This window comes from Pristiophorus japonicus, chromosome 20, assembly GCF_044704955.1.
Source record: "Pristiophorus japonicus isolate sPriJap1 chromosome 20, sPriJap1.hap1, whole genome shotgun sequence".
Classification (NCBI taxonomy): Eukaryota; Metazoa; Chordata; class Chondrichthyes; family Pristiophoridae; genus Pristiophorus; species Pristiophorus japonicus.
In genome coordinates, this window is record NC_091996.1 from 77,185,364 (window position 1) to 77,207,999 (window position 22,636).

At 46.6% G+C, this 22,636-nt stretch overlaps 1 protein-coding gene and 1 long non-coding RNA gene across 2 annotated transcripts in view; both read right to left on the minus strand.

Annotated features, from left to right (window-relative positions):
• LOC139232971 (zinc finger protein ZFP2-like) overlaps positions 1 to 1,937 on the minus strand; it is a 28,342-nt gene extending 26,405 nt beyond the window's left edge. Inside the window, exon 1 of the mRNA XM_070863470.1 lies at positions 1,642 to 1,937. The gene's annotated coding sequence lies outside the window, so the exon portion shown is untranslated. The remainder of the gene's footprint in view (positions 1 to 1,641) is intronic.
• Positions 1,938 to 2,865: 928 nt separating this feature from the next.
• Positions 2,866 to 22,636, minus strand: part of LOC139232625 (uncharacterized) — a 973,018-nt gene continuing 953,247 nt past the window's right edge. Inside the window, exon 3 of the long non-coding RNA XR_011588055.1 lies at positions 2,866 to 3,109. This is a non-coding gene — a long non-coding RNA (uncharacterized lncRNA). The remainder of the gene's footprint in view (positions 3,110 to 22,636) is intronic.

Consider the following 22,636-nt stretch of genomic DNA (forward strand, 5'->3'; position numbering starts at 1 on the left):
TCCTCACCCAGAGAATTGTGAACCTGTGGAATTCTCTACCACAGAAAGTTGTTGAGGCCAATTCACTAAATATATTCTAAAAGGAGTTAGATGTAGTCCTTACGACTAGGGGGATCAAGGGTTATGGCGAGAAAGCAGGAATGGGGTACTGAAGTTGCATGTCCAGCTATGAACTCATTGAATGGCAGTGCAGGCTCGAAGGGCCGAATGGACTACTCTTGCACCTATTTTCTATGTTTCTATATCCACCACCTCCAGCATGATCCCACCACCAATCACATCTTCCCCTCCCAGCATTCCGAAGTGACTGCTCCCTCCGCGATACCCTGGTTCATTCCGCAGTCACCACCAGCAACTGCCTTTTTGCACCTCTAACATTGCCTGCCTCCGCCCCTGCCTCAGCTCATCTACTGCTGAAACCCTCATCCATGCCTTTGTAACCTCTAGACTTGACTACGCCAACTCACTCCTGGCTGGCCTCCCACATTCTACACTACGTAAACTTGAGGTCATCCAAAACTCGGCAATCCGTGTCCTAACTCACATCAAATCACGATCACCCCCGTGCTCGCTGACCTACACTGGCTCCTGGTTAAACAACGCCTCGATTTCAAAATTCTCATCCTTGTTTAAAAATCACTCTTTTTCAGCTGTACAATAAGTATGCAGGTACAGCAAGTAATCAGGAAGGCAAATGGAATGTTGGCCTTAATTGCAAGGGGGAGTATAAAAGCAGAGAAGTCCTGCTACAACTGTACGGGGTATTGGCGAGGCCACACCTGGAGTACTGCCTACAGTTTTGGTCTCCGTATTTAAGGAAGGAAATACTTGCATTGGTGGTTGTTCAGAGAAGGTTCACCAGGTTGATTCTGAAGATAAGGGGGTTGACTTATGAGGATAGGTTGAGTAGGTTGGGCCTAAACACATTGGAGTTCAGAAGAATGAGAGGTGATCTTATTGAAACATAAGATAATGAGGGGGCTTGATGAGGTGGATACAGAGATGTTTCCACTCATGGGGAAAGTAAAACTAGGTGACATAGTCTTAGAATAAGGGGCCACCCATTTAAAACTCAGATGAGGAGAAATTTCTTCTCTGAGGGTTGTAAATCTGTGGAATTCTCTGCCCCAGAGAGCTGTGGAGGTTGGGTCATTGAATATATTTAAGGCAGAGATGGACAGATTTTTGAGCAATAAAGGGTTAAATGGAGCGGGCAGGGAAGTGGAGCTGAGTCCATGATCAGATCAGCCATGATCATATTAAATGGCGGAGCAGACTAGAGGGGCCGTATGGCTCCTCAAATTCTGCCCTCTCGACCATCCCTGATTATAATCGCTCCACCAGCGGTGGCCGTGCCCTCAGCTGCCTGGGCCCCAAGCTCGGGAACTCCCTCCCTAAAACTCTCCCTCTCTTTCCTCTCTAATACGCTCCTTAAAATCCGCCTCTTTAAACAAGCTTTTGGTCACCTGCCTTCATTGCTCCTTTTGTGTCTGGGTGTTAAATGTATGTGTTGTGTCTGTAACGCTGCTGTGAAACCCTTGTGACGTGTTGCTCCGTTAAAGGCGCTATATAAATACAAGTTGTGATTGCAGCAATTGACAGTTTGTCAGCCCACAGAGGGACAAAGCCTGTCCGACTCACCAACCAATCAGCGTCCTGCAGCCCCGTGACCTCATCGCCCCTCAGCAGATCCTGCCCCAAGATGGCGGCCGTTGCCCCCGGGCCTGTCACCGGGAAAAGCCCCGTAGCTGTCCCCCGGAGGCCCCGTTCGGGGCAAACGCCGGAACCGCAGGTTCTTGTTCGGGGCCTGAGGCCTACTCCTGAGGTGTTTAAAAAGCCTCCCCGCCAGTTCCAGGGCTGCCCTGCGCCCCGCCGCCGTTTCCTCCTCCTCCCCGCTCCGGAATCTTCGCTCCACCTCCGACCGTTGGGCGCGCGCTCGAGGGACACGTGACCCGGGCCCACGGCCTGATTGACAGAAGATTCCGGCCAATGGGGAGCGAGATCGCGGGAACAGTGGGCGGGCGTCCGATTGAGACGCGCGCTGGAACGTGATGACGCCATGAAAAGTGCCCTCGTCATGACGTCAACGCAACTTGGTTCTCCTGAGTGAGGGAGGCTGGGGGTCAAGGTTGATGACACTGTGCTGACCCTTGACCTCCCTTGCTTCCCAGTGCAGACCAGGAGAGGTTACACATTCCAGCTGCTCACTGAGGGGGTTGTCAGCTGATCCCAGCCTGGGCTGCAGTTGGGGAGACTGCAGTTAACCTCAGTGTCCTGGGCTCCTGCAACTGATCACTGTCCACTCACCCCAACAGCAAAGGCCAAGTCTGCAAAGGGGGTGTATTTTGGACTGTGATGCCCCCACGGCTGACTAGGCTGCCAACAATCACTGCATTCCCTCACACATTGGCCCTTTGGATGGGCACTGGAAGGCAACCAGTGACTGTGGAATTCCTCACTATAGAGGAATAGGAGGATATGGTAACAGGGTGGGAGGAGGGTCGTGTGGAGTTTAAACCCCAACATGGACCAGTTGGGCCGAATGGCCTGTTTCTGTGCTGTATATTCTATGTAATACCAAATCAAGGGAATCACCAACAACAAAAACATTTATTTATATAACGTCTTTAATGTGTAAAACGTCCCAAGGAATTTCACAAAGTATTAAAAGACAAGAACTTGACACCAAGTCACATAATCAGCTATTGGGACAGGTGACAAACAGCTTGGTCAAAGACAAAGGTTTTAAGGAGCGTCTTAAAGGAGGAATGAGAGGCGGAAAGGTTCAGGGAGCAAGTTTCAGAGCTTGAGGCCGAGGCAACAGAATTTTGAGCGATTATCATCAGGGATGCTCAAGAAGGCAGAATTAGAGGACAGCTGATATCTCAGGGGTTGTTGGGCTGGAGGAGATTACAGAGATAGGGAGGGGCGAGGCCATGGAGGGATCTGAAAACAATGAATGAAAATTTTGAAATCGAGGCGTTGCTTAACCGGGAAGAATGTAGGTCAGTGATGTTTCCCCAGCATTCTAGGCACACTGGCCTTCCCTCGTTCACCTGGACCTTGCTGGCTGCGATATTTCATCCTGCGTCCTCACTTCCACTTGCTTCTGCAAGAAAAAAAACAAAAGGAAAAATAGCAGCGCTCTGTGAGAGGTCTTCCCTCCACAGCTCAAACTTAGGTTATATGGATTACATTTCCCTTCCCGAATAATTGAGCAGCAACTCCTATCTATTTAGCTCGTCAATATTATTTTCATAAAAACCTCTGTCCAGTCTTTATGATTAAACAATACAAAAGATATCTGCAATGTATTTGCAGGAGGTTCTTTCTCTTCCCCATCGAGCAATCTGTCGTGGAAGGTAACACATGATTCCAAATCATTCATTCCAAGCATTGTTTTTTAAAGTCCAGAACTAGAGGGCATAATCTTAGAATAAAGGGCCGTCCATTTAAAACTAAGATGAGGAGGAATTTCTTCTCTCAGAGTGTTGTAAATCTGTGGAATTCGCTGCCTCAGAGGCATTGGCTTCTTGAATAAATTTAAGACCGAGATAGACAGATTTTTGAGCAAGGGAATAAGAGGTTACTGGGAGCGGGCAGGGAAGTGGACCTGAGTCCATGATCGGATCAGCCATGATCGTATTAAATGACGGAGCAGGCTCGAGGGTCTGTATGGCCTACTCTTCCTCCTATTTCTTATGTTCTTATGGCGGCCGCTGAGCCCACTCCCCCGGGCGCTCACTGACCGGGCCTGGAACCGGGGCGGGGGCAAACACGGGGCCTGCGGGCTGTGATTCGGGGCCTGGGGCTGAGCCCAGGTGAGTGTGAAGCGGATGGTGCGGGGTGTTGTCTCTCGGGCCTGGCACGTACTCGGGCTGTGTGAAGCCGTGTCCCCCCGGGGTTTATTAACTCATGGAACTATTTGTTCTGCACTTTTATGACCGACAAGCCCCGCCCCCTGTCAAGCCCCAACACCTCGCGGCCCGAATCATTCCATGCAGGTGGTGCCGAGAAACAGGACTGGGGGAGGAAGCACTGGGACTGGGGTAAGGCACTTTGGCTGGGGGAGGAAGCACTGGGACTGGAGTAAGGCATTTTGGCTAGGGGAGGAAGCACTGGGACTGGGGTAAGGCACTTGCTGTCTTCTAGGGAGCTCTGTCCTCTGTTGCTTCAGGAAGTGAAAGTGGATCGAGTAACAATTTGCAAAGTCAGTGAGATCTTGGGATGGGCGGTTCCAGTTACACATTCCAGTGAAACTTCAGGGTGTGGCTTATCCTCCAAGGGGACCAATCATAGCAAAGGATGGAACATGGCGGCCATTTTTGCCGTACAATAAGCGCGTCCTTTATTAATCTGCTCCCTCCCTCTGCCCATCTCTCACCCACTGCCTCACCCACCGTGCATGCTCAGCTCACACTGCCCGGCTGATTGATGGCAGCTCCCGATCATTAGGGAGAGCGGGGGCGGGGCTGGAGGACGGGGCTGGCGGTTGGTCCTCCAACCAATCAGAGTTTGCGAGCGGTGGGACTTGCGGCCCCCCAGTGGGCGGGGCTGAGCCCGGATCTCCCTCATTGGCTGCAACTCTGCTCCATTGTTAAAGCCGATTTCTCTCAAACTCCAGGAGGAAACAGGACCTTTGTGTTGTGGCTTTAAACAGATGGAACCCTGTGGAGTGGAGCAAACATTGCAGCATTTGGTAGTGACTTGGATTCATTCAGGTCGGACGGCGGGAATTATTTCAGGAAATAACACAGTGTAGTTGTTTCTGTTTAAACAGATGAAACCTGTCGTTGTGCAGCAACCACGCTTCTCGTGGTCTGGTCAACCATGTGTACAACAAGTATCGTCATGGAAGTAAAGGATGGTATCAAATTGGAAAAAAGGCATATAATGTTGCAAAGGACAGTGGAAGGTCAGAGGATTGGGAAATGTTTAAAAACCAGCAAAGGACAACTAAAAAATGATAAAGACAGAGAAGATAGCATATGAGAGCAAACTAGCAAGAAATATAAAAACAGACAGTAAGAGCTTCTACCGGCATAAAAAAGGAAACGAGTAGCTAAAGCAAACATTGGTCCCTCAGAGGATGAGACTGGAGATTTAATAATGGGAAACACGGAAATGGCAGAGATTTTGAACAAATATTTTGTATCGGTCTTCACGGTAGAGGACAATAAACATATCCCAATAGTTGATAATCAAGGAGCTATTTCAGAGGAGGTGGGGGAAGGGGATGACTTAAAACAGTCACTATCACTGGAGATAAAGTACTAATCAAACTAATGGGACTAAAGGTGGACAAGTCCCCTGAACATGATGGCATGCATCCTTGGGTATTAAAAGAAGTGGCTGCGGAGATAGTGGATGTATTGCTTGTAATCTACCTAAATTCCCTGAATCCTGGAGAGGTCCCAGTGGACTGGAAAACTGCAAATGTAGCACCCTTACTCAAGTAGGGAGGGAGACATAGAGCAGGAAACTATAGACCAGTTAGCCTACCATGTCATTGGGAAAATACTGGAGTTCATCATTATGGAAGTAGTAGCAGGACATTTGGAAAATCATATTGCAGTCAGGCAGCTTGGTTTTATGAAAGGGAAATCATGTCTGACAAATTTGCTGAAATTGTTTGAGGATCTAATGAGCAGAGTGGATAAAGGAGAACCAGTTGATGTTGTATATTTGGATTTCCAGAAAACATTCGATGAGGTGCCACACAAAAGATTATTGCACAAGCTAAAAGCTCACGGGTTGGGGGTAATATATCAGCATGGATAGAGGATTGGCAAACTAACAGAATGGGTCATTTTCAGGTTGGCAAACTGCAACAAGTGGGTTGCCGCAGGGATCAGTGCTGGGGCCTCAACTATTTACCATTTAGAAACATAGAAACATAGAAAATAGGTGCAGGAGCAGGCCATTCAGCCCTTCTAGCCTGCACCGCCATTCAATGAGTTCATGGCTGAACATGAAACTTCAGTACCCCCTTCCTGCTTTCACGCCATACCCCCTGATCCCCCGAGTAGTAAGGACTTCATCTAACTCCCTTTTGAATATATTTAGTGAATTGGCCTCAACTACTTTCTGTGGTAGAGAATTCCACAGGTTCACCACTCTCTGGGTGAAGAAGTTTCTCCTCATCTCGGTCCTAAATGGCTTACCCCTTATCCTAAGACTGTGACCCCTGGTTCTGGACTTCCCCAACATTGGGAACATTCTTCCTGCATCCAACCTGTCCAAACCCGTCAGAATTTTAAACGTTTCTATGAGGTCCTCTCTCACTCTTCTGAACTCCAGTGAATACAAGCCCAGTTGATCCAGTCTCTCTTGATAGGTCAGTCCCACCATCCCGGGAATCAGTCTGGTGAATCTTCGCTGCACTCCCTCAATAGCAAGAATGTCCTTCCTCAAGTTAGGAGACCAAAACTGTACACAATAATCCAGGTGTGGCCTCACCAAGGCCCTGTACAACTGTAGCAACACCTCCCTGCCCCTGTACTCAAATCCCCTCGCTATGAAGGCCAACATGCCATTTGCTTTCTTAACCGCCTGCTGTACCTGCATGACAACCTTCAATGACTGATGTACCATGACACCCAGGTCTCGTTGCACCTCCCCTTTTCCTAATCTGTCACCATTCAGATAATAGTCTGTCTCTCTGTTTTTACCACCAAAGTGGATAACCTCACATTTATCCACATTATACTTCATCTGCCATGCATTTGCCCACTCACCTAACCTATCCAAGTCACTCTGCAGCCTCATAGCATCCTCCTCGCAGCTCACACTGCCACCCAACTTAGTGTCATCCGCAAATTTGGAGATACTGCATTTAATCCCCTCGTCTAAATCATTAATGTACAATGTAAACAGCTGGGGCCCTAGCACAGAACCTTGCGGTACCCCACTAATCACTGCCTGCCATTCTGAAAAGTACCCATTTACTCCTACTCTTTGCTTCCTGTCTGACAACCAGTTCTCAATCCACGTCAGCACACTACCCCCAATCCCATGTGCTTTAACTTTGCACATTAATCTCTTGTGTGGGACCTTGTCGAAAGCATTCTGAAAGTCCAAATATACCACATCAACTGGTTCTCCTTTGTCCACTTTACTGGAAACATCCTCAAAAAATTCCAGAAGATTTGTCAAGCATGATCTCCCTTTCACAAATCTATGCTGACTTGGACCTATCATGTCACCATTTTCCAAATGCGCTGCTATGACATCCTTAATAATTGATTCCATCATTTTACCCACTACCGATGTCAGGCTGACCGGTCTATAATTCCCTGCTTTCTCTCTCCCTCCTTTTTTAAAAAGTGGGGTTACATTGGCTACCCTCCACTCGATAGGAACTGATCCAGAGTCAATGGAATGTTGGAAAATGACTGTCAATGCATCCGCTATTTCCAAGGCCACCTCCTTAAGTACTCGGGGATGCAGTCCATCAGGCCCTGGGGATTTATCGGCCTTCAATCCCATCAATTTCCCCAACACAATTTCCCGACTAATAAAGATTTCCCTCAGTTCCTCCTCCTTACTAGACCCTCTGACCCTTTTTATATCCGCAAAGTTGTTTGTGTCCTCCTTAGTGAATACTGAACCAAAGTAATTGTTCAATTGGTCTGCCATTTCTTTGTTCCCCGTTATGACTTCCCCTGATTCTGACTGCAGGGGACCTACGTTTGTCTTTACTAATCTTTTTCTCTTTACATATCTATAGAAACTTTTGCAATCCGCCTTAATGTTCCCTGCAAGCTTCTTCTCGTACTCCATTTTCCCTGCCCTAATCAAACCCTTTGTCCTCCTCTGCTGAGTTCTAAATTTCTCCCAGTCCCCAGGTTCGCTGCTATTTCTGGCCAATTTGTATGCCACTTCCTTGGCTTTAATACTATCCCTGATTTCCCTAGATAGCCACGGTTGAGCCACCTTCCCTTTTTTATTTTTACGGCAGACAGGAATGTACAATTGTTGTAATTCATCCATGCGGTCTCTAAATGTCTGCCATTGCCCATCCACAGTCAACCCCTTAAGTATCATTCGCCAATCTATCTTAGCCAGTTCACGCCTCATACCTTCAAAGTTACCCTTCTTTAAGTTCTGGACCATGGTCTCTGAATTAACTGTTTCATTCTCCATCCTAATGTAGAATTCCACCATATTATGGTCACTCTTCCCCAAGGGGCCTCGCACAATGAGATTGTTAATTAATCCTCTCTCATTACACAACACCCAGTCTAAGATGGCCTCCCCCCTAGTTGGTTCCTCGACATATTGGTCGAGAAAACCATCCCTTATGCACTCCAGGAAATCCTCCTCCACCGTATTGCTTCCAGTTTGGCTAGCCCAATCTATGTGCATATTAAAGTCACCCATTATAACTGCTGCACCTTTATTGCATGCACTCCTAATTTCCTGTTTGATGCCCTCCCCAACATCACTACTACTGTTTGGAGGTCTGTACACAACTCCCACTAACGTTTTTTGCCCTTTAGTGTTCTGCAGCTCTACCCATATAGATTCCACATCATCCAAGCTAATGTCTTTCCTAACTATTGCATTAATCTCCTCTTTAACCAGCAATGCTACCCCACCTCCTTTTCCTTTTATTCTATCCTTCCTGAATGTTGAATACCCTTGGATGTTGAGTTCCCAGCCCTGATCATCCTGGAGCCACGTCTCCGTAATCCCAATCACATCATATTTGTTAACATCTATTTGCAGAGTTAATTCATCCACCTTATTGCGGATACTCCTTGCATTAAGACACAAAGCCTTCAGGCTTGCTTTTTTAACACCCTTTGTCCTTTTAGAATTTTGCTGTACAGTGGCCCTTTTTGTTCTTTGCCTTGGGTTTCTCTGCCCTCCACTTTTCCTCATCTCCTTTCTGTCTTTTGCTTTTGTCTCCTTTTTGTTTCCCTCTGTCTCCCTGCATTGGTTCCCATCCCCCTGCCATATTAGTTTAACTCCTCCCCAACAGCACTAGCAAACACTCCCCCTAAGACATCGGTTCCAGTCCTGCCCAGGTGCAGACCGTCCGGTTTGTACTGGTCCCACCTCCCCCAGAACCGGTTCCAATGCCCCATTTATATTAATGACTTGGATGAAGGGACTGAGTGTAACACAGACAAATCTTCTGATGATACAAAGATAGGGAAAGCAAGTTGTGAGGAGGACACAAAGAATCTCCAAAGGGATATGGATAGGCTCAGTGAGTGGGCAAAAATCTGGCAGATGGACTATAATGTGAGAAAATGTCAGGTTATCGACAATGGTACGAAAAATAAAAAAGCAAATTATTATTTAAAAGGGGACGATTATAAAATGCTGTAGTACAGAGGGATCTGGAGCTCCTTGAACATGAAACTCAAAAAGTTAGCATGCAGGTACAGCAAGTAATCAGGAAGGCAAATGGAATGCTGGCCTTTATTGCAAGGGGGATGGAGTATAAAAGTAGGTAAGTCCTGCTACACCTGTACAGGGCGTTAGTAAGACCACACTTGGAGTACTGCGCACAGTTTTGGTCTGGACTTGTCTCCATTCCCATGCCGAGGGGATTGCTACACCAGACGGAGGGGCAACATTTGGGGACACGGATTCCCCACCAATTCCCATTCCCCTTCTTTCTGGTGGATAATGGAGGGGCCACTCTGTGTAATGTGCAAGTCAGTAAAAATTATCAGCAAGCTCTTTCGATTTGGAGATTTTATTCAGTGGAAACTTTGACACTGTTGTAGATTTTGTACCATAGATCAGTTTAGGATTAAAGTAAAAGTTCATAATTTTATTTCAAACTGAATTTCTGTTGAGAGTCGGTGAATTAAGGGGAAAGATAACAAACAGCGTTTGTTAAATGAACACTGCAGCCCTGAGAACACAATCAGTAATATATCCAGAATATTAAAGTCCAGCCCAGTTATAGGGTTATTAACATCAGCAGAAACAAACCCCAACTATCAGAATGAACATGGTTCAGTCGGGATGTGATTAACAGCAGCAATAACAACAGATTCCAACCCCTGCAGCCACTTGTGAACTTGCTGGTGTGTCAGCAGCTTGGATGACTGAGTGAATCCCTTCCCATACGCAGAGCAGGTGAACAGCCTCTTCCCAGTGTGAACTCGCTGGTGTGTCAGTAGGGTGGATAACTGAGTGAATCCCTTCCCACACACAGAGCAGGTGAACGGCCTATCACCAGTGTGAACTCGCTGGTGTTTCAGCAGGTTGGATGACTGAATGAACCCCCTCCCACACTTAGAGCAGATGAACGGTCTCTCCCCAGTGTGAAGTCGCTGGTGAGTTACAAGGTGGGATGACCCAGTGAATCCCTTATCACACACCGGGCAGGTGAACGGCCTCTCCCCAGTGTGACTGCGTCGATGAATTTCCAGCGCAGACGGTGATCTGAATACTTTCCCACAGTCCCCACATTACCACGGTTTCTCCAGGGTGCAGGTATCCTTGTGACTCTCCAGGTTGGACGATCAGTTGAAGCCTCGCCCACACACACAACACGTTTACAGTTTCTCCTCGCTGTGAATGGTGCGATGTTTTTTCAGGCTGTGTAACTGGTTATAGCTCTTTCCACAGGCAGTGCACTGGAACACTCACTCAGGTATGTGTGTCTCGGTGCTTTTCCAGTCACACAGATATTTGAAATCTTTTCCCACAGACAAAACAGACAAACATTTCTCCTTCCACTTTCAAAGGCCGATGATATTCAGGTCCTGATGAAACGATTGACTCCGTCAGATCCTGACGTGATGTTTGGTTTGTGTTTCCTGTCTGAAAATCTCCCCTTCTAATACGCTGTAAAAGGAGATAACAAAACTCATCACTGTAAATACAAGACAGAAATTCAGGTTAGACACATCTAGTTTCCGTGGAACATGCTTTTCTTCTGTTCTTCCAAAGCTGTAAATCCCTGTCCCACACATTGTCCCTCCTGCTGTGCTGAAATCCAAACCCATCGCACATTTCTAGACTGTTTCTCTTCCACTCCCACTTTTCACCACCAATTCTGGCTGGGTCCAATTCTGGCTGGGTTCAATTCTACACTCACTGGTTCCCCTCCCCCTCCTCCCCTGAAGGTGCTGACTCTGGCTGGGTTCAGTTCTACACTCACTGGTTCCCCTCCCTCCCTCCCCTGCAGGTGCTGACTCGGGCTGGGTTCAGTTCCACACTCACTGGTTCCCCTCCCCCTCCTCCCCTGATGGTGCTGACTCTGTCTGGGTTTAGTCCTAAAATCACTGGTTCCCCTCCCTCCCTCCCTTGTAGGTGCTGACTCGGGCTGGGTCCTGATATAGACTCTCTGGTTCTCCTCCCCTCAAGATGCTGACACTGGCTGGGTTCAGTTCGAAACCCAATACATAAGAACATAAGAAATAGGAGGAGGAGTAGGCCATATAGCCCCTCGAGCCTGCCCTGTATTTAATACTATCATGGCTGACCCGATCATGGACTTCCCTGCCCACTCCGCATAACCCCTTATTCCCTTATTAGTTAAGTAACTGTCTATCTCTGTCTTAAATATATTCAATGACCCAGCTTCCGCAGCTCTCTGAGGCAGCAAATTCCACAGATTTACAACCCCCAGAGAAGAAATTTATCATCATCTCGGTTTTAAATGGGCAGCCCCTTATTCTAAGATTATGCCCTCGTTCTAGTCTCCCTTATCAGTGGAAACATCCTCTCTGCATTCACCTTGTCAAGCCCCCTCGTAATTTTACATGTTTCGATAAGATCACCACTCAATTCTTCTGAATTCCAATGAGTAGAGGCCCAACATACTCAACCTTTCCTGATCAGTCAACCCCTTCATCTCCGGAATCAACCGAGTGAACCTTCTCTGAACTGCCTCCAAAGCTGACACACGAACACCTTGCTGCCTTTTCTGTAAAAAACCTTTATTGAAGATTCTTCGGCCGGGACTTGTCAAGACAAAGGAACACTCTTTGTCAGAGCCTGTTTACCTTCCTCTGGACAAGCCCCTTTACAGCGCGAAAAGCACAGTAGTTATACATTTTCAAAACATAACACATTTGATTAGCACTTGATCTATCCACTCCCTTTCTTACTCCCCCTCGAGTATGTCCAATGGCAGGCGAGGAGGTCTCCTAATTAGAGCTGGCCCCGAGGTCAGCTTGTTTATAGCTTCATTAAATTCTTCTTCCTTATCAGTAAAACCTATTTCCCTCTTATCAGTAAAAACCATTACATTCTCCTATCCGTGATTGCTTTTTCTTTACCGTGACACGTGTTTAACTTCAACTCTCAGTAACCCCTTTTTTCCTGTTGATTCTGCAGTTGTCAGCATTTTGACACTTCTTTAGCTATTTTCCCATGATTCCCTATCTCCATCCCTCTGCCACATTCATAATTCTTCTGCACACATTCTCATCTGGAGCATCCACGATGCTGAGAATGACGTGAATAGCACATTTAGTGAGTTGGCCACACCGCAGATAAAGGGTACACAGCCAGATAGGGGATAGGTGACCAACAGAAAGAGCAGTGGAAGGAAGGTAATGCAGGGGTCCCCTGCGGTCATTCTACTGCAAAACAGATACACCGCTTTGGGTACTGTTGAGGGGGATGACTCATCAGGGGAGAGCAGCAGCAGCCAAGTTCATGGCACCATGGGTGGCTCTGCTGCACAGGAGGGCAGGAAAAAGAGTGGGGAGCTATAGTGATAGGGGATTCAATTGTAAGGGGAATAGATAGACGTTGCTGTGGCTGCAATCGAGATTCCAGGATGGTATGTTGCCTCCCTGGTGCAAGGGTCAAGGATGTCTTGGAGCGGGTGCAGGACATTTTGAAAAGGGAGGGTGAACAGCCAGTTGTCGTGGTGCATATCGGTACCAACGATATAGGTAAAAAATGGGATGAGGTCCTACAAACTGAATTTAGGGAGCTCGACGTTAAATTAAAAAGTAGGACCTCAAAGGTAGTAATCTCAGGATTGCTACGAGTGCCACGTGCTAGTCAGAGTAGGAATCGCAGGATAGCTCAGATGAATACGTGGCTTGAGGAGTGGTGCAGAAGGGAGGGATTCAAATTCCTGGGACATTGGAACCGGTTCTGGGGGAGGTGGGACCAGTATAAACTGGACGGTCTGCACCTGGGCAGGACCAGAACCAATGTCCGAGGGGGAGTGTTTGCTGGTGCTGTTGGGGAGGGGTTAAACTAATATGGCAGGGGGATGGGAACCTATGCAGGGAGACAGATGGAAGTAGAATCAAAAGATAGAAAGAAGAAAAGGAAAAGTGGAGGGCAGAGAAACCCAAGGCAAAAATCAAGAAGGGTCACATTGCAGCAAAATTCTAAAAGGACAAAATGTGTTAAAAAGACAAGCCTGAAGGCTCTGTGCCTCAATGCGAGGAGTATTCATAATAAGGTGGACAAATTAACTGCACAGGAGGCAATTAATGACTATGATATCATTGGCATCACGGAGACATGGTTCCATGGTGACCGAGACTGGGAACTCACATCCAAGGATAGACAGAAAGGAAAAGGAGGCGGGGTAGTGTTGCTGGTTAAAGAGGAAATTAACGCAATAGTAAGGAAGGACATTAGCTTGGATGATGTGGAATCTGTATGGGTGGAACTGCTAGTGGGAGTTGTGTACAGACCACCAAACAGTGGTAGTGAGATTGGGGACAGCATCAAACAAGAAATCAGGGATGTGTGCAATAAAGATATGGCAGGAGGAGGATTTCCTTGAGTGTATTAGGGATGGTTTTCTGGACCAATCTTTTGAGGAACCAACTAGGGGGCTGGCCATCCTAGACTGGGTGATGTGTAATGAGAAAGGACTAATTAGCAATCTTGTTGTGCGAGGCCTCTTGGGGAAGAGTGACCATAATATGGTTGAATTCCTTATTAAGATGGAGAGTGACACAGTTAATTCAGAGACTAGGGTCCTGAACTTAAGGAAAGGTAACTTCGATGGTATGAGACATGAATTGGCTAGAATAGACTGGCAAATGATACTTAGAGGGTTGACGGTGGATAGGCAATGGCAAAATTTAAAGATCACATGGATGAACTTCAACAATTGTACATCCCTGTCTGGCGTAAAAATAAAAAAGGGAAGGTGACTCAACCGTGGCTATCAAGGGAAATCAGGGATAGTATTAAAGCCAAGGAAGTGGCATACAAATTGGCCAGAAATAGCAGCGAACCTGGGGACTGGGAGAAATTTAGAACTCAGCAGAGGAGGACAAAGGGTTTGATTAGGGCAGGGAAAATAGAGTACGAGAGGAAGTGTGCAGGGAACATTAAGACGGACTGCAAAAGCTTCTATAGATATGTAAAGAGAAAAAGGTTAGTGAAGACAAACGTAGGTCACTTGCAGTCAGATTCAGGTGAATTTAGAATGGGGAACAAAGAAATGGCAGACCAGTTGAACAAATATTTTGGTTCTGTCTTCACGAAGGAAGACTCAAATAACCTTCCGGAAATACAAGGGGACCAAGAGTCTAGTGAGAAGGAGGAACTGAAGGATATCCTTATTCGGCGTCAAATTGTGTTAGGAAAATTGATGGGATTGAAGGCTGTTAAATCCACGGAGTCTGATAGTCTGCATCCCAGAGTACTTAAGGAAGTGGCCCTAGAAATAATGGATGCATTGGTGATCATTTTCCAACAGTTTATCGACTCTGGATTAGTTCCTATGGACTGGAGGGTAGCTAATGTAACACCACTTTTAAAAAAAGGAGGGATAGAGAAAATGGGTAATTATAGACCGGTTCGCCTGACATCAGTAGTGGGGAAAATGTTGGAATCAATTATTAAAGATGAAATAACAGTGCATTTGGAAAGCAGTGACAGGATCAGTCCAAGTCAACATGGATTTATGAAAGGGAAATCATGCTTGACAAATCTTCTCGAATTTTTTGAGGATATAACTAGTAGAGTGGACAAGGGAGAACCAGTGGATGTGGTGTATTTGGACTTTCAAAAGACTTTTGACAAGGTCCCACACAAGAGATTCGTGTACAAAATTAAAGCACATGGTATTGGGGGTAATGTACTGACGTGGATAGAGAACTGGTTGGCAGACAGGAAGCAGAGAGTCGGGATAAACGGGTCCTTTTCAGAATGGCAGGCAGTGACTAGTGGGGTGCCGCAGGGGTCAGTGCTGGGACCCCAGCTCTTTACTACGTACATTAATGATTTAGATGAAGGAATTGACTGTAATATCTCCAAGTCTGCAGGTGGCACTAAACTGGGTGGCGTTGTGAGCTGCGAGGTGGATGCTAAGAGGCTGCAGGATGGTTTGGACAGGTTAGGTGAGTGGGCAAATGCATGACAGATGCAGTATAATGTGGATAAATGTGAGGTTATCTACTTTGGGAGCAAAAATATGAAGGCAGAATATTATCTGAATGGCAGCAGATTAGGAAAAGGGGAGATGCAACGTGACCTGGGTGTCATGGTTCATCAGTCATTGAAAGTTGGCATACAGGTACCAAAGGCGGTGAAGAAGGCAAATGGTATGTTGGCCTTCATAGCTAGGGGTTTTGAGTATAGGAGCAGGAAGGTCTTACTGCAGTTGTACAGGGCCTTGGTGAGGTCTCACCTGGAATATTGTGTTCAGTTTTGGTCTCCTAATCTGAGGAAGGACGTTCTTACTATTGAAGGTTCACCAGACTAATTCCCGGGATGGCTGGTCTGACATATAAGGATAGACTGGGCCTTTATTCACTGGAGTTTAGAAGGATGAGAGGGGATCTCATAGAAACATATAAAATTCTGATGGGACTGGACAGGTTAGACAGGTTGGATAGGGAAGATCGTGTTTGAACTAGCCTGATTGAATTTTTTGAGGCGGTAACCAGGAGGATCGATGAGGGTAGTGCATAAAATGTAGTGCATATGGACTTTAGCAAAGCTTTTGATAAGGTCCCACATGGTAGACTGGTCACGAAGGTTAAAGCCCATGGAATGCAGGACAAAGTGGCAAGTTGGATCCAAAATTGGCTTTGAGGTAGGAAGGAAAGGGTAATGATTGATGGATGTTTCAAGTGGGGTTCTGCAGGGCTCAGGATTGGGTCCCTTGTTTAGAAACATAGAAAATAGGTGCAGGAGTAGGCCATTCTGCCCTTCGAGCCTGCACCACCACATGGCTGATCATTCACCTCAGTACCCCTTTCCTGCTTTCTCTCCATACCCCTTGGTCCCTTTAGTCATAAGGAGTACATCTAACTCCCTCTTGAATATATCCAACGAATTGGCATCAACAACTCTGCGGTAGGGAATTCCACAGGTTAACAACTCTGAGTGAAGAAGTTTCTCCTCATCTCGGTCCTAAATGGCTTACCCCTTATCCTTAGACTGTGTCCCCTGGTTCTGGACTTCCCCAACATTGGAACATTCTTCTTGCATCTAACCTCTCTAAAACCGTCAGAATTTTAAACGTTTCTATGAGATCCCCTCTCATTCTCTGAACTCCAGTGAATACAAGCCCACTTGATCCAGTCTTTTTTGATATGTCAGTCCCGCCATCCCGGGAATCAGTCTGGTAAACCTTCGCTGAACTCCCTCAATAGCAAGAATGTCTTTCCTTGAGTTAGGAGACCAAAACTGTACACAATAATCCAGGTGTGGCCTCACCAAGGCCCTGTACAACTGTAGTAACACCTCCCTGCCCCTGTACTCAAATCCCCTCGCTATGAAGGCCAACATGCCATTTGCTTTCTTAACCGCCTGCTGTACCTGCATGCCAAACTTCAGTGACTGATGTACCATGACACCCAGGTCTCGTTGCACCTCCGCTTTTCCTAATCTGCCACCATTCAGATAATAGTCTGTCTCTCTGTTTTTACCACCAAAGTGGATAACCTCACATTTATCCACATTATACTTCATCTGTTATGAATTTGCCCATTCACCTAACCTATCCAAGTCACTCTGTAGCCTCATAACATCCTCCTCGTAGCTCACACTGCCACCCAACTTAGTGTCATCTGCAAATTTGGAGATACTACATTTAATCCCCTCGTCTAAATCATTAATGTACAATGTAAACAGCTGGGGCCCCAGCACAGAACCCTGCGGTACCCCACTAGTCACTACCTGCCATTCTGAAAAGTACCCATTTACTCCTACTCTTTGCTTCCTGTCTGCCAACCAGTTCTCAATCCACATCAGCACACTACCCCCAATCCCATGTGCTTTAATTTTGCACATTAATCTCCTGTGTGGGACCTTGTCGAAAGCTTCTGAAAGTCCAAATACACCACATCAACTGGTTCTCCCTTGTCCACTCTACTGGAAACATCCTCAAAAAATTACAGAAGATTTGTCAAGCATGATTTCCCTTTCACAAATCCATGCTGGCTTGGACCTATCGTGTCACCTCTTTCCAAATGCGCTGCTATGACATCCTTAATAATTGATCCCATCATTTTACCCACTACCGATGTCAGGCTGACCGGTCTATAATTCCCTGTGTTCTCTCTCCTTTTTTAAAAAGTGGGGTTACATTGGCTACCCTCCACTCCATCGGAACTGATCCAGTCTAAGATGGCCTCCCCCCTAGTTGGTTCCTTGACAAATTGGTCTAGAAAACCATCCCTTATGCACTCCATGAAATCCTGCTCCACCGTACTGCTTCCAGTTTGGTTAGCCCAATCTATGTGCATATTAAAGTCACCCATGATAACTGCTGCACCTTTATTGCATGCACCCCTAATTTCCTGTTTGATGCCCTCCCCAACATCACTACTACTGTTTGGAGGTCTGTACACAACTCCCACTAATGTTTTTTGCCCTTTGGTGTTCTGTAGCTCTACCCATATAGATTCCACATCATCCAAGCTAATGTCCTTCCTAACTATTGCATTAATCTCCTCTTTAACCAGCAATGTTACCCCACCTCCTTTTCCTTTTATTCTATCCTTCCTGAATGTTGAATACCCTTGGATGTTGAGTTCCCAGCAATGATCATCCTGGAGCCACGTCTCTGTAATCCCAATCACATCATATCTGTTAACATCTATTTGCACAGTTAATTCATCCACGTTATTACGGATCCTCCTTGCATTAAGACACAAAGCCTTCAGGCTTGTTTTTTTAACACCCTTTTTCCTTTTAGAATTATGATGTAGTGTGGGCCTTTTTGTTTCTTGCCTTTGTTTACTTGGCCTTCCACTATTGCTTTTTACCTTTCTATCATCTGTTTCTGACTCCATATTACTTCGATGGTTTGAGGCGTGACTTGGCTAGAATAGACTGGCAAATGATACTTAAAGGATTGATGTGGATTGGCAATGGCAAACATTTAAAGATCATTTGGATGAACTTCAACAATCGTACATCCCTGTCTGGAGTAAAAAATAAAACGGGGAAGGTGGCTCAACCGTGGCTAACAAGGGAAATTAAGGATAGTGTTAAATCCAAGGAAGAGGCATACAAATTGGCCAGAAAAAGCAGGAAACCTGAGGACTGGGAGAAATTTTGAATTCAGCAGAGGAGCACAAAGGGTTTAATTAAGAGGGGGGAAATAGAGTATGAGAGGAAGCTTGACGGGAACATAAAAACTGACTGCAAAAGCTTCTATAGATATGTGAAGAGAAAAAGATTAGTGAAGACAAACATAGGTCCCTTGCAGTCTGATTCAGGTGAATTTATGATGGAGAACAAAGAAATGGCAGACCAATTGAACAAAAATACTTTGGCTCTGTCTTCACGAAGGAAGACGCAAATAACCTTCCGGAAGTACTAGGTGACTGAGGGTCTAGTGAGAAGGAGGAACTGAAGGATATCCTTATTAGGTGGGAAATTGTGTTAGGGAAATTGATGGGATTGAAGGCCGATAAATCCCTGGGGCCTGATAGTCTGCATCCCAGAGTACTTAAGGAAGTGGCCCGAGAAATAGTGGATACATTGGTGATCATTTTCCAACAGTCTTATCGACTCTGGATCAGTTCCTATGGACTGGAGGATAGCTAATGTCACACCACTTTTTAAAAAGCGAGGGAGAGAGAAAGCGGGTAATTATAGACCGGTTAGCCTGACATCAGTAGTGGGGAACATGTTGGAATCAATTATTAAGGATGAAATAGCGGTGCATTTGGAAAGCAGTGACAGGATCGGTCCATGTCAGCATGGATTTATGAAAGGAAAATCATGCTTGACAAATCTTCTGGAATTTTTTGAGGATGTGACGAGTAGAGTGGACAAGGGAGAACCAGTGGATGTGGTGTATTTGGACTTTCAAAAGGCTTTTGACAAGGTCCCACACAAGAGATTGGTGTGCAAAATCAAAGCACATGGTATTGGGTGTAATATACTGACGTGGATAGAGAACTGGTTGGCAGACAGGAAGCAGAGAGTCGGGATAAACAGGTCCTTTTCAGAATGACAGGCAGTGACTAGTGGAGTGCCGCAGGGCTCAGTGCTGGGATCCCAGCTCTTTACAATATACATCAATTAAAGGAATTGAGTGTAATATCTCCAAGTTTGCAGATGACACTAAACTGGGTGGCGGTGTGAGCTGTGAGGGGGATGCTAAGAGGTTGCAGGGTGACTTGGACAGGTTAAGTGAGTGGGCAAATGCATGGCAGATGCAGTATAATGTGGATAACTGTGAGGTTATCCACTTTGGTGGCAAAAACACGAAGGCAGAATATTATCTGAATGGCGGCAGATTAGGAAAAGGGGAGGTGCAACGAGACCTGGGTGTCATGGTTCATAAGTCATTGAAAGTTGGCATACAGCAACAGCAGGCAGTGAAGAAGGCAAATGGTATGTTGGCCTTCATAGCTAGGGGATTTGAGTATAGGTGCAGGGAGGTATTACTGCAGTTGTACAGGGCCTTGGTGAGGCCTCACCTGGAATATTGTGTTCAGTTTGGTCTCCTAATCTGAGGAGGGACATTCTTGTTATTGAGGGAGTGCAGCGAAGGTTCACCAGACTGATTCCCGGGATGGCTGGACTGTCATATGAGGAGAGACTGGATCAATTGGGCCTTTATACATTGCCGTTTAGAAGAATGAGAGGGGATCTCATAGAAATATATAAGATTCTGACTGGACGGGACAGGTTAGATGCGGGTAGAATGTTCCCGATGTTGGGGAAGTCCAGAACCAGGGGACACAGTCTTAGGACTGAGATGAGGAGAAACTTCTTCACTCAGAGAGTTGTTAACCTGTGGAATTCCCTGCTGCAGAGAGTTGTTGATGCCAGTTCATTGGATGTATTCAAGAGGGAGTTAGGTATGGCCCTTATGGCTAAAGGGATCAAGGGGTATGGAGAGAAAGCAGGAAAGGGTACTGAGGGAATGATCAGCCATGATCTTATTGAATGGTGGTGCAGGCTCGAAGGGCCGAATGGCCTACTCCTGCACCTATTTTCTATCTTTCAATACCGTGACACCCTTTTTACCCCCATCTCTGTCTTGTCTAAAAATCCTGTAACCAGGAATATTGATCTGCCAAACCTGCCCCTCTTTCAGCCATGTCTGTGTAATAGCTATAATGTCCTACTCCCAAGTATATACCTCTGCTCTTAGCTCATCCACGTTATTTGCTATAATCCTTGCATTAAAGTATATACCATTTAGCACAGGAAGACCTCCTTGATTACTACTTACTAACCCTTGTTTCCACTCTTACAGATTCACTTTCTAAATTATTGCTATCCAATTTCTGCTTTACTTCCTTCCCTATTGAATTTGTTCTCGGGTTCCTAACCCCCTGCCAAACTATTTTAAACTCTCCCCAACAGCACGAGCAAAACTTCCTGCGAGGTTATTGGTCCCGGCGCTGTTGAGGTGCAACCCGTCCGGTTTGTACAGGTCCCATCCCCCCCAGAAGCGGTCCCAATGCCTCAGAAATTTAAAGCCCTCCCTCCTTCACCAACTCTCCAGCCACGCGTTCATCCTCTCTATCCTTCTATTCTTGTACTCATTAGCACGTGGCACCGGGAATAATCCGGAGATTACTACTTTTGAGGTCCTACCCTTTAATTTTCTTCCGATCTCCCTAAATTTTGCCTGTAGGACCTCATCCCTCTTTGTACCTATGTCGTTGGTCCCGATATGGACCATCACTTCTAGCTGTTTACCCTCTCGACCCCCCCACAATTCTCTGCGTACGCTCTGTGACGTCCTTGACCCTGGCACTAGGGAGGCACCATACCATTCTGGAGTCACGTCTGCGGCCACAGAAACACCTCTCAGTTCCCCTAACTATAGAATCCCCTATCACTAGAGCTCTTTTATTCTACGTCCATCCTCCCTGTGCAGCTGAGCCACCCGTGGTGCCTTGGAATTGGCTCTGGCTGCACTCCCCAGAGACACCATCACCCTCACCGATGCTCAGAAGTGAATATCGGTTTGAAAGCGAGATGGACTCACGGGAGGACTCGTGCACTACCTGCCTCGCGTTCTTACTTTGTCTGGTGGTCACCCACTTCCCCTCTGCCTGCACACTTTTAAGCTGCGGGGTGACCACCTCCTGAAAGGTACTATCCGTGTAGCACTCAGCCTCGCGAATGCACCATATTGACTCCAGCCGCCACTCAAGCTCCGAAACATGGAACTTGAGTAGTTGAAGCTGGAGACACCTCCTGCACAGTCACTGACACCAATCCCCTCCTGTCTGATATAAACCCACCCCACAGTCACTGACACCAATCTCCCTCTGTCTGATATAAACCAACCATCATCATCATAGGCAGTCCCTTGGAATTAAGGATGACTTGTTTCCACTTCAAAAATAAGGTCCAATGCGGGAACTACAGTCTCTGTCGCAGGTTGGACAGACGCTGGTTGAAAGTACGTTGGTTGAAGTGCCGGTTTGTTGAAGTGCTTGGGTTATCGTGCGCTCCTTCCGCCGGATGCGCTTGGTCTCTGCTTGCTCCAATTGAAGAGACCCGAAGTGTTCGACGCCCTCACGGATTATTCTCTTCCACTTTGAGCGATCTTGTGCCAAGGATTCCCAGGTGTCGGTGGGGATGTTGAACTTCTTCAAGGAGCCCTTGAAGGTGGCCTTGAAGCGTTTCCTCTGCCCCCCCTGGGGCTCGTTTGCCATGTCAAAGCTCTAAGTAGATCGCTTGCTTGGGGAGTCTCGTATCGGGCATATGGACGATGTGGCCCGTCCATTGCAGCTGATCGAGTGTGGTCAATGCTTCAATGGTGAGGATGTTGGCCTGCGTGAGAACAAACGTTGGTGCGCCTACCCTACCAATGGATTTGCAGAGGCAGAGTTGATGGTACTTCTCCAGTGCTTTGATGTGCCTACTGTACATAGTCCATGTCTGAGAAGCATGTATGAGGGCAGGTATCACTACTGCTTGGTAGACCATGAGCTTTGTGCTGGTTTTAATGTTCTGGTCTTCACACACTCTATTCCTTAGGCGACCAAAGGCTGCGCTGGGAACTGAAGGCGTTGTTGCACCACGTCATCGATGTCTGTCCTTTTTGACGGTAGGCTCCCGAGGTATGAAAAATGGTCCACGTTGTCCAAGGCCTCAACATGGATTTTGATAACTGGGGAGCAAGGGCAGGTTGATAGAGCAGCTTTGTTTTACAGATGTGAAGTGTAAGGCCTATGCTCTCAGACGCTACGGTGAACGGTTTGGAGTTCGTCCTCCGAGTGAGCGCAGACGCAAGCATCAT